This window comes from Physeter macrocephalus, chromosome 12, assembly GCF_002837175.3.
Source record: "Physeter macrocephalus isolate SW-GA chromosome 12, ASM283717v5, whole genome shotgun sequence".
Taxonomy (NCBI): domain Eukaryota; kingdom Metazoa; phylum Chordata; class Mammalia; order Artiodactyla; family Physeteridae; genus Physeter; species Physeter macrocephalus.
Window position 1 is genome coordinate 14,083,135 of NC_041225.1, and position 12,687 is coordinate 14,095,821.

Sequence of the window (12,687 nt, forward strand, 5' to 3'; positions counted from 1 at the left end):
ATGAAGAGCCTAGGGGTAGGACGGGAATAAAACACAGACCTACTAGAGCATGGCCTTGAGGACACGGGGAGGGGGAAGGGCAAGCTGGGACGAAGTGAGAGAGTGGCAGGGACATACATGCACTACCAAATGTAAAGTAGATAGCTAGTGGGAAGCTGCCGCATAGCACAGGAAGATCAGCTCGGTGCTCTGTGACCACCGAGAGGGGTGGGATAGGGAGGGTGGGAGGGAGGGAGACGCAAGAGGGAAGAGATCTGGGAACATAGGTATATGTATAACCGATTCACTTTGTTGTAAAGGAGAAACTAACACACTATTGTAAAACAGTTATACTCCAATAAAGATGTGAAAAAAAAAAAAAGTCTATGCTTGTACAGCACCTTCATGCCTGGGAATTCACGAACTTCAGAATTGACTTCTCCATCATCCCTAAAGGGTGGGAAGACCCAAGGCCCCGAGAGGAGGCAGCTGGCCAAGATGGCACAGGGAACTCCACAGCAGCCAGATTAGAGGCCTGTGCCCACCGCCCGAGCCCACCTTCTCCTTGGCTTCCTGAAGGGGTGCCTTCAGCCTCCCCAGCCCCTGCGCCCACGCCCTTCCCACTCCTGCAGGTGCTTCCCCAGGAAATGCTAACGTGGAGTGAGAAAGCCACGGCCAGGCTGAGGTCTGAGGGTTCCTAGCGCGTGTGTCCTCGAGCAAACCCTCTCCTGCTGGTGGGAGATTCTTAAAGTCAGAAGTTGGGGACGGAGTGAAACTTGGTGGCCGACATCCACCCACATGTCCTCCTTCCCTTATCACATCTGTCACTACACACCCCCTTAGCAGAGCTGCCGCTCCTGTGCGAACACCCACCGGCTGGGAGCTCTTTCTGTTTTATCTTGTTTAACTCTCACACCCACCCTGTGGGTAGGTCTCTATTCTTACCCATGGGAAACAGGAGACAGGCATTTGCTGAGGCTAAAGCAGAATGCTAAGTCGGGTCTGTCCGACCCTCACCGGGGTGCTTTGAGCCACTGCGTTTCGTTGTTTACTCAGTTCTGAGCAAAGGGACCCCCTGCCCTTTGGGGATATGAAATCGTAGAGGTCGGTGGGAGGGATCTGGAAAAAAGCTAGAGGGTGTTTCCAGGAGAGCAGTGAGGTGGGGTGGACCTGCGTGGGTCTGAGAGAAGCCTTGTGTGGATGTCCATGTGGTCGGGAGAGCAGGGAGTTTGATGGGAAGGAGTTGGGATTCAGAGTTGAAAAAACCTGGGTTCAAGCCCAGACTCCACACTAATTCCACGGATGGCAGGATTTGGGGCAAATCCTTTAAGCCCTCCAGCTTCCACTTCCACATCTGTAAAATGGGGTAATAATGGTATCTCTCTCAAACGTTGCTGGGTGGGTCCAGTGAGGTGATGCAGGTAAAGTGCTTAGACGGTGCCAGGCTCACAGTAAATGCCCAATAAATGCTGGTTTGCTATTGCCTGAAGAGTGGCAGCGCTACAGACCCAGAGACTTTAGATGCGGGAAAGGACAGCAGTGTGCTGCAGGCAGGGGCAGTGCTTTACCCAGGAGCGGGGGGGCCTGGCAGAACCCAGGCCCTTGCAGGAGGATATCCACAGGGACCTGGGCTTCCTGCATCGGAGGGATGAGTGACCTCCGGGGTGTCTTCCCACCTGGAGATTTCAAGTCTTTGCCTCGGTAGCAGCGACGGCTCCAGCAAGGCAGGGAGCAGCAGCTTCTGTTGGCTCCCAGACACCCCAGCTGTGGTCTTTGGGAATGTGTTTATCCACCCCAGAGGGAAGCGGACGAGTGAGAAGTGAGGGCTGGGCTTTGCAAACGCTGGCCTGTGAGCTCCGGGGCGCCCGGCGTGGCCACCGGGCCAAGGCAGTGTCACACGGGTTAGGGCGCGGTGCGCGCGCACTGCATCAAGATGTATTTTGCAAACGTATTATAAACAGATTACATCTCTCATCCTAATGTGCCTGTTGGCTACCTGCCCGTGAATTTTAGCCTCCAGGAGAAAAACAATTGCTTGAGCTGAGTGTTGGGTACTTTTACTTTCCATACGCTACTCAGGGGTCCTTGGAGTCCCCTTCACCCCAACACACACACACACACACACACACACACACACACACTGGCCTTCATACAGACGTGCGGTCGTGGACCGTCGACCCCCTTCTGCTGCTACGGATGTTCCTCCACCCACGTGTGTATCTGGGGATACAGGACCTCCTAACAGCACTGTGGCAATATTTTGTGCTTTCAGGAAAAGTCCCCTGTGTACATGCACAGCGTACATTTCCACATTTAACAAACTCCCCCTGGCTTCCGCTTCCAAATCCTCCATTCCCCTCAGATAAAGACTTTATTTTTTTATTTTTTTGCGGTACGCGGGCCTCTCACTGCTGCGGCCTCTCCCGTCGCGGAGCGCAGGCTCCGGACGCGCAGGCGCAGCGGCCACGGCTCACGGGCCCGGCCGCTCCGCGGCACGTGGGCTCCTCCCGGGCCGGGGCACGAACCCGCGTCCCCTGCATCGGCAGGCGGACTCGCAAGCACTGCGCCACCAGGGAAGCCCTCAACATGCCTTTTATAAGGAGAAGGTGAGGCCCACGGGAGGAGCGTCATTTCCCGGAGGGCCCCAGCAGGTTAGCTGCAAGGGCTCTCCGGTCCCCCCAAAACAAGCCAGGACACCATGATGGTGAGGAGACCCTTTCAGTCACCTTGACCGTCTCCTTGAGGCCGTAGTCTAGAGCCCAGAGCTGACCAGAAATGACTGCTGTGGATCTGAGACCCAGCCAGCCAGACACGGAGGAGCCCCGGGTAGCGGGGCCTGTGCTGCTTCCCATCAGCCTGCGTGCGAGTGATTTCGAGAGAGAAACGCAGGTGTGGGTTTGCACCAAGCTCCCTGCTTGCCCTCTCCAAACCTCATCGGGGTCCCCTCCCCTCCACTCCAAGTTGGTAGTCCCTCCTATTCCCCTCCCCCACCCCCTCTCTCCTTCTTCCTTTTTTCCTCCCTCGTCATGTCCTTAACCAGAAATGCTGGCAGCTGTGCTTCCTGCCCAGCGTGGGCCTACTTTCCTCCTGAGCCAGAAAAGTGGGCACAGAACAGATGCCCAGGCTGACCCCTCAGGGCCCCAACATCAAAGGCACAGGATGACAGGTCAGCCGATGTCTCGCCAGGCAGCGCCTCTGCCGGCGGAAACAGCCCTGTTGGCCGGGCACCCAGATGTTTTGATCTTGCACGGCAGGTGGCCAATTTCTCTAACCTTTCTGTGTGTAAAACCTCTGATGCACGGGAAGGGGAGTCTAGTGAGACCACGGAGCCGGCCTGTGCAGCTGCCGGGGGGTGCCTGCACCTGCCTGCTGCCCACGTGGACACAGGCACGCACGTGCACAATCACACATGCACACCCAGCCCATGTGCAAACATTCACGCACATGTGCACACACACACACCCACGTAGGCTCATCCGCAGAGGGGTCGCTCCAGGCCTCTGACTAAGCATTTCCTTACCTCATGGAAAAACAGTCAGAAAGACAAATATATGATATCGCTTATGTGCGGAATCTAAAAAAAAAAAAAAAAGATACAAATGCACTTATTTACAAAACAGAAATAGACCCACAGACATAGAAAACAAATCTATAGTTACCAAAGGGGAAAGGTGGGGGGGGAGGGATAAATTAGGAGTTCGGGATTAACAGATACACACTACGATATATAAAATAGATACCCAACAGGGACCTACTGTATAGCATAGGGAACTATACTCAGTATTTTGTAATAACCTGTAAAGGAAAAGAATCTGGAAAAGAACATATATGTATGCATTATATATATGGATAAGTGAATTGCTGTGCTGTATAGCAGAAAATAACACAACACTGTAAATCAACTGTACTTCAATTTAATTTAAAAAAGATATAATCAAAACAAATCTTCCCCTGCCAAAAATAGATAGATAAACAAACAAACAAACAACAGTCTCCATCTGGCCATTTGTAAGAGTAACCCAGGTTCTCTGCTCGACTCCTCTGACAGCCAGCCTCGAGTGGGCCTTGAGGGAAGCCCTGAGTAGATGCAAACCTTCCAGAGGGGTCGAGACAGCCTTCAACATCTGCACACATCCACAGGCAGTTGGCCAGGCCCTCGAGGGCCACAAGGACACCCGTCCTTCACAGCGTGCTAGCTGGGAGCTCGCCAAGGAGCCGAGTGCCAAGCTGGGCCCACTAGGGATTTAGCAGCAGGCCGTCACCCACAGCTGCTGGGATTCAGAAGACAGACTCTGAGCCAGGAACCTGAGCGTAGTGACACTGCGACAGAGCCCAGAGCCACAGCGCAGCCCTGTCCTTGAAGAAGCCATGGGACCCTGCGATGGGCTCACCCCAGCTCAGGGTCCAGGATCGGTGAGAGTTTGTTTCTAATTGAGGTGCAGTGAATAGAGCAGATTGAGGGGTTTTGTTTGAAACCTGCCCTGGGAAGAGGTCAAATGAGGGGCCCTGGAGCTGTGAACAGTGCCCTGGTCATGAACTGGGTCACCATCCATGAACCCCTCCCCTTCCCCGGTACCTAGGGGCACAAGTAACTGTGACATTTTAATTATGTCAGATTTAAAACATGTTCTCCTCTGCCTGCCTCCAAAAGGATTTTGAGAGGCTATAGGATTCACCGCTAATGTGTACTAATTAATTCACAATTAGATGAAAACTTCTGAGCAGAGGAGCGGGTTCCAGCAGGCCCCCAGACGTGAGGTGACGGCCACAAGTGAGCGTGGGACACGCCTCCACACGGCACACAGCTGAGGTCCGGCCCCAGACCTTCCATCCTGTGGTCTTGACACCTAGGATATCTGGCCAGGCTCTGGTGACCTGGCCAGGATTCAGGGGTATGGCGTCCACCTGGGCACCCAGCTACTTACCTGCTGTATCCGGCTGCCCCTGGGGAGAAAAAAGAACACAGGTATCTTACTTTTTAAATTTTAAAAAGTATTTTTAATCGATAACCCTTGCCCATGGTCCAAAGTGTCAGAGATTCAAACCAGTGTGTGGAGAAGAGTCTCCCTCTCAGCCTGACTCCCTGGACCCCCAGAGGCAACCATCAGTGTCAGATTCCTAAGGATCCTGTTGGGGCTATTCTTTGCACAAACTCCAGCTTTATTTTGTTGCATAAAGGACAACATACTTTACTACAGTTTATTTAACTAGTTACAGAATGTTAGACATTTGGGTTGTATCCCGTCTTTGGCAAATACAAGCGATGTTGCCTAAATATCCATATATGTGCACGCAGCTCACCCATGTGTAAGAATTTCTGTAGATGAATTCTCAGAGGCAGAGTTCCCAGGTAAAGGGATAAGTGCATTTGCAGTTTTGGTGTTGCAAAATTTCTCTCCATCAAAACCGTACTATTCTACGAACAACTAGGATGAATAAAAGTGCCTGTTTCCAAACATCTTTTTGAATACGGCATGTGATTAAAGTTAGACCATCTGAAAGATGAAAAATGGCATCTTGGTGTAAATGTAAATGGCATTTTCTTTCCTTGAATGATGTTGTTTCTTCCAATGCTTCAGGACCATTTGTATTCCCATTCCTGTATCTTGTCAGTTCACATCCTTTGCCCCTTTTTCTACTTGACTGTTGGTCTTTCATTGATTTAGAGGAGTCTTTATATATTAGGGATATTTGTGCTGTCTGTGATATTAATTAAAATAGTTTTTCTCAGTTTGACATTTGAGTTTGTGGTAGGTTTGGCCATGCAGGGAAAACTTGATTTTTATGTAGTTATTTTCATCAAATTATTTTGCTTTCTGGTTTTGTGTTTTGTGTTTATGCTAATCAAGGTATTCCTCCCTCTGAAGTGAAGAAATCATTATTATTTTCTTTTAGTACTTTTATGGTTTCATTTTTTTTACATTTAACTCTTTGATCTGTGTAGCTTTTGGTTGGCTACGTAGTAATTGAAGTGTGGATTCACCTTGCTACCGAATGCGAGTTTGTGTGCCCAATGCTCGGAGAGGCCAGACAAACCAAAACATCAGAGTTTGGAGCAGAGAAGGGTTTATTGCAGGGCCAAGCAAGGAGATGGGTGGCTCATGCCCAAAAAACCCTGAACGGAAGGGTTTCAGCGCTTTTAAAGGCCAGGTGAGGGGGGGGGGGTGATGGGTTGTTGCAGACTTCTTGGTGTTGGAATCCTTTGTTCTTGCAGCTGTCCACGTAGGTCAGGTCACCATGTTCCTGTAAACCTCCAACAAGACGAATGGTGTTCTCTGTTCTGCAACTTTTAACCTCTGTGTGAATGGAAAAGTGTTGTACCCTTAAAGGTCAGAGTCTTGAGAATGGGCTATCCTGTATATTTTAGGCTATAGGCAGCATTCTTAACTCAAAGCAAAGGCAATAGAATACAAGGGTTAAAGTAAAAGACACAAATCTAATATGGAGTCAGAGTTGTTCTTCCCTATTGCAACCTTTTTTCTCCAGATGGCTGCCCTGTAGTCCCAGTACTATTCCTGAATCGCCCATCTTTCCCCACTGGCCTCGCTCGCCCCTGCCTCTCCATGGGCCTCCCACTCCGAGGAACAGAGATGCTTTTAAGTGAGAAACACATAACTCACAGGTTCAGAAGGCCAGGCCAGGAAACGTCCCCAAAGGCCTTCCTTTTTATCTATGGTTTAAAATGCAGAGAAAATACTCCTCACTTTAGAAAATACAACCTTTTCTGTTGGCTTACCTTCCCATCCTGTCACATTTTAAATCTTCCTCCATCACCCAGCAGTCTGGCCCCCCACGGTTTGAAGGTGCGCATTCACACTGCTGGCCCCGTATGAAAAGTCCAAGACTTGCCAGACTTGGTGACGTCAGCAGGACTGGGTCTCAGTCACCCCATCTCTCTGCTTTGCCTCCCTCTTATCCTCCACCTCCACCCCCAGAGATGGCTATGAGTTGGCTGCCAGAAGCTCAGCTCACAGCCTGCCCTCTTAGCAGCCCAGGTGACAGACGTCTGGGAACGTCAGTGACAGGACCAGCTGCTCATCCTGGACTGGTCACTGGGAATGGGACATGGGGCGTGCTGGTTAGTGGTTCCGGGTCACTTGTCCACTTCTGGATCAGACAGCCCACCTAAATGATGTGGGACTTCTGGGAAGGTATATTAAAAAGAGTTGACTCAGTTGTGGAGATATTCCCTTCCTCCCTCTTTGGGACATGGATGTGAAAGCAGGAGCTCCCGCAGCTGTCTTGTGACCTTGAGGGCAGAAGTAGAAAGACAAGAAGAAACAAGCTCTTCTATGGGTACATATATTTAGGGACCTACACTTCTGGGTGGGGAACGGATATCAGGTGCCAAATTTGCTCACTTCCAATATTTACCTCAACAGTCACATTGACTCTGTTGTGGCCAGTGATGTGTGATCCTTATTGATGGTTAATTGACTCCCACTTGGAAACCTGTGACACAGCCTCCACTCCTGGGGGTTAGGTTTGATCTGTATCATTGGGTTACCTTCTTCTTTTTAACCCAGGCTTCTACAGACCTAGTCCACTGAGAAATTATTTAAATTTTACTCAACTGTGATGAAGCAACTTCTGGACTAGTTTTATCTCTGCTACAGTATGTCACAGAGCAGCAGGGTGGAAAGTCTCAGAAATGAATCCAACATGCATTTTTTCTGTGTAAAAGGTAGAATATTCCTGAGGATCGTGTTAACCACTCCCCCCTTTCATACTCTCAGTCCGTGAATGATTACACTGACCCCTCCTCTTTGTCCCATAATTAATCATTTTTACAGGTTGCCATCTTAAAGAGAAAGAAAGAAAGAAGTTATCAAATCCAAACCCCTAGAAGAGTGGGGTCCATGCCTGCTCCCCTGGGCCAAGATGACAACCAGCAACTGGGAGAGTCTCCCCAGGGGCCCAAGTGTGACCTCAAGTCCCGTAGACCTTGGAGTCCTAATCTTCCCTGGATGGTACTATCATTGAGAGGCAGGTGACATGCTGTTCCAAGGGGCAGAATTGGGACACGCCCTGATGTGACATCCATCAAACATGTGCAGACAGATGGTATGGCCCTCACACAACCTTGTCTCTTCCAGGCTGCACATAATCATCTTCCCCAACTGCTTCATGTAATTCAAGGTTCCCAGCAATCTAAACATGCCAATTGACATTGTCAGGGCACAATATAAGATATTTTGCTTCCTTTTGACTTTGTTTAGTTTCAATACCATTTTTGTCCTTATAGCGCTTTTTTTTTCTAAAAAAAAAAAAAAAACACCTGTAAAGCCCATCACCTAGAGATGAAAGAAGAAACAAAATGTTGGCCATTTTTTTTTCTGTATATAAAAAAGTATATCGTATTTTACTTTACAATACTGGGATCATAATATCTCTAGCAGTTTTCATTAGGAAATAGTCTTTTATAATATGCTTAATGTCTGTGTAATAGTTCACCTTATAAATGTATCATGAATTATTTAGCCATACCTGGCTGGCTTGCCTCTAATTAGAAAAAATTTCATGAAGTGTCACCACTGGGTGAGGTTAATCTCAGCCAATCCTCCTGACATCCCCGTCAGGCAGGAATTATGATTATCTTCAGTTTATGACTTGGAAGGCTAAATAAACTACTCAAAGACACTCAGCTACTGAGTGCCAGGAGGGAGACTCTAATTAGCACCCCCAGCTACACTGTTGCCCTGTCCCTGTACCCTTGTATGTACCGTCATCTATTTTTGCCATCTTGAAAGACAAATGTTAGCTTACTCTTGTTTTGTTTTATTTGATCTTTTTTAAATTTGTACTTATTTTTTTGCTGCCTTGGGTCTTTGTTGCTGCATATGGGCTTTCTCTAGTTGCAGCGAGCGGGGGCTAGTCTTCGTTGCAGTGCACGGGCTTCTCACTGCGGTGGATTCTCTTGTTGCAGAGCACAGGCTCTAGAGCACTCGGGCTTTGGTAGATGCAGCTCGTGGGCTCAGTAGTTGCGGCACACAGGCTCTAGGGTGCAGGCTCAGTAGTTGTGGCGCACGGGCTTAGTTGCTGCACAGCATGTGGGATCTTCCCAGACCAGGGATCAAACCTGTATCCGCTATATTGGCAGGTGGATTCTTAACCACTGAGCCACCAGGGAAGTCCCTAGCCTACTGTTTTTGTTTGCATTTATTTTGTTGTTGTTGAGTTTGAGCATCTCTTAATTTCTTATAGACCATTTGCATTTAGTTTCCTTTAAAATACTTGCTTGTGTTTTTTTGCCTGTTTTTCTGTTAGTCTTGTGCTATGTACACACACACACACACACACACACACACATAATTACCCATTATCTGTCATATATGTTTCCCAGTTATTTTCTTGTCAGGGATCAAACCTGTATCCGCTATATTGGCAGGTGGATTCTTAACCACTGAGCCACCAGGGAAGTCCCTAGCCTACTGTTTTTGTTTGCATTTATTTTGTTGTTGTTGAGTTTGAGCATCTCTTAATTTCTTATAGACCATTTGCATTTAGTTTCCTTTAAAATACTTGCTTGTGTTTTTTTGCCTGTTTTTCTGTTAGTCTTGTGCTATGTACACACACACACACACACACACACACACACACACACACACATAATTACCCATTATCTGTCATATATGTTTCCCAGTTATTTTCTTGTCTTTTAATTTTGTTATGGTAATTTATGCCTGAGAAGTTTTAAATTTTTTATGTCTACCAATATTTTCCTTTATGATTATTCCCATTAATTTTATCTTTAGGATGCTTTCCTCCCTCCCAGGTGCAGATAAATGTTTATTCCTATTTTCTTTTAGTGGTACAGTGAGTTCATTTCCATCTTTAATTCCTCCATCTGTCTGGGAGGTATTGTTAATTTTCTTCTCAAAAGGTCAGTCCAGAAGTATACTTGAATCAGTTTGTGTGGGATGGCCACACCCATCAACCATGTTCCATCACGCCTGTTACCTGGATGAGCTCTTAGGAGATTGCCATACCTGGTACCTGGACCAGCCCCTGGGGCCAGCACATTATAGAGACATTATACTTCCACTGATACAACTAAAGCTACATCAGCTTTCAGCAATCCCATGCATTACTCACTGACATTAACTCCATGGCAATGAAAACTACCACTTTCTTTTGTTCTGGGGGTGAGGGTACAACTTTTAGAGAAACATTTTCCACCAATTGCTATAAATTTGCATGCAACACTTCTACATAACTATGTCTATCAAGTAGATAATATTTGGTCTTTGGCTTTTTATCTTGTAGCATAATTTCCATTTAAATTCCAAGGTGTCAGAATATTCTGACACCTACTTCTCAGCCTTCAGAACTGTACATGGCTTCCCAGGTCACTTTGGTTCATTAGCTATTTCACATGCTACTTTTGGACATTTGGGTTATTCCTTAGATCTTATTTTCACACAGGCAGCTGACAAAATAGCCATGCCCCTACCCTGCATGTTCTTCTGTGTTTCATTTTTAATTCTCAGTGTTTTTATTGATATATACTCTGACTCGATTTTTATTGATCTTGTTGGTTTGGCCTCTTATTCTAATGAGTTTTCATCATTCACGATTTGGTGATTTATTACATTTATTGTCCCCCTGAGCTTCTAGTTGCCCACATATTTGACACAAGTGCCTTTGACATCTTTTTTCAAGGCTTTGAAAGCTGTGTCTACAGATGAGGAAACCGGGGCTTGGAGTGGTGGAGTGACTTGACCAAAGTCACAAGGCTATTGTGACTTGGAGCCGAGGCAGCGGGGAGCCAGGTCCTGTGCCTCCCAGGTCGGGGCAGTGGGGTGGCACACAGAGATGGCCAGCACTAGGGCAACAGCCTAATGATGACAAAGGCATTAGCTGTCATGGCCGGACGCCGAACCGTGTGCTTCGCATCCCCGGCCTCAGCCCTACGGATGACATCGCTGGGGGCGGGTGGGGAATGGGGTTGTTTTTATCCCCATGGCGCAGACCAAGAAAGAAACTGCAGCTCCGAGAGCGGAAGTGAGTTTCCTAGGGTCAACAGGGCGCGGCTAGCTGATGGATTTGCATCAGTCCCCAGCACTGATACCCTCGACCGTGGTGCGGCTCTGATTCCTGTGCCATCAGTGGCGTCAAAGGACACTCCAGGGACACCGTTAGGGCTGGGCGGGTGGAAGGACACAGCCGCTGGCACAGATCTAGGATCCCCACCTCCCCGACCTCAACAAGACTTCAGAGTGTTCATCTTTCTGTTTGGGGTCTGTTTTTCAACTAGCTAGGGATCCACCTCATCTTATTTTCACCTGGTCCACATTCCTCCATTTCAAGAACGAGACTTTGTCAACTGCTTGGCTGATGTTATTTTAGGTGTACAATGCTTACCAGATGCACCTGTTTGATCACAAAAGATTCCCAGGTGTTTGGTGGCGGGGGGGCAGCGGTGGGGGACTTGAGCCCATGTTGTTCCCCGTGTTCTTTTTTTTTTTTAATAATAATTTGTTTTTCAATACATGAAGGAGCTGAATTGCTTGTTTTTAGTTTTTGGCTGCACCCCGCGGCATGCGGGATCTTAGTTCCCCGTCATACCCGTGCCCCCTCCATTGGAAGGCAGAGTCTTAACCACTGAACCACCGGGGAAGTCCTCCACCCCCGTGTTCTTTTTGAAATGTTTTCAATCTGCATGGTCAAAAGTTCTAGAATATTCCCCCAGGGGTTACCATCAAGCAATCTACCCTTTTACAGTTTTTGAAAATGGACAATTTGCCCAGGGGTCAGCTGCCCAGTGTTTCATCACGGTGCTTCTTTGAGGTCCTCTGAGGGCTTCCATCTTTGCCTGGGCTGAAGACGAACTCATTTAGCATGTCTGGGTATCCGAGCGCTGCCTTGTCTTCTCACCAGCCCCGGGTTCTACCTTTGGAAGAACATTATGAAGAACTAGAAAACAGGGAAGCTAAACTGAAATTGCTGAATCTGACTCCTTTTTGTCAAGTCTTTACACTTTAGCGTCTTCTCCATGCAGAGCCCTGGCCCTTTCTTGTTCTGCTCTTCCAGTAGCTTTAAAAACCCTCATAACATTGTGGCTCCACAATAGCCTCTGCTTATTCTGGACATTAGTCCTTCCCAGGACTGGTCTCACAGGTACGGGCCCCTCATGCATGTCCTCCTTGATTCTGTGTCTCTCTTCACCTTTGGGTGCCTTTCTAAAGATCTGAGATCACCTGTGATCACCCTCTGTGACCACATTGGGTTTTTTTCTAGCTATTTCCTTTCTTTTTGTCCCTCACTGGGATTAGTCACTATTATATAAGCAGAATTTGGGATTTCTCCCCAATCTCTTTCCTCACTTGGGATCAGACACTCGAACCCCTGGTCCCTCAAATTAAGACTGTGTGGCACTAGGAAATTTTGCCCATCTTTCCAGGCTTCAGTTTCTTCATGTCAAAATGGGCATGATGATAGCTTTAACCTCCTAGAGTTGTTTGGAAGGAAATAGTGCATAGTCATGACCAATATCAGTATTATTACCTATCTATTATTGAAACCCTTTGTGGTTACAATCGATAGAAATCCAACTCAAACTGGCTTATACACAAAAAGAGAGTCTATTGGCTCAGGGAATTTTCCCCAAGGGCTCACCATCAAACAAAGTCCAAAAGTCGGGCGTCCCTGGTGGCGCAGTGGTTGAGAGTCCGCCTGCCGATGCAGGGGACACGGGTTCGTGCCCCG

General features: G+C 47.8%; 1 long non-coding RNA gene across 5 annotated transcripts in view; it reads left to right on the forward strand.

Annotated features, from left to right (window-relative positions):
- Positions 1–12,687, forward strand: part of LOC102975843 (uncharacterized) — a 271,154-nt gene that overhangs the window by 122,150 nt on the left and 136,317 nt on the right. For 2 of the 5 annotated variants that reach the window (XR_003682313.2, XR_008618796.1), the window contains exon 5: positions 4,687–4,945. This is a non-coding gene — a long non-coding RNA (uncharacterized lncRNA). Of the gene's footprint in view, positions 1–4,686; positions 9,317–12,687 lie in introns of those variants that run through there. The other 3 variants (XR_003682311.2, XR_003682312.2, XR_449338.4) reach the window with 2 other exon arrangements.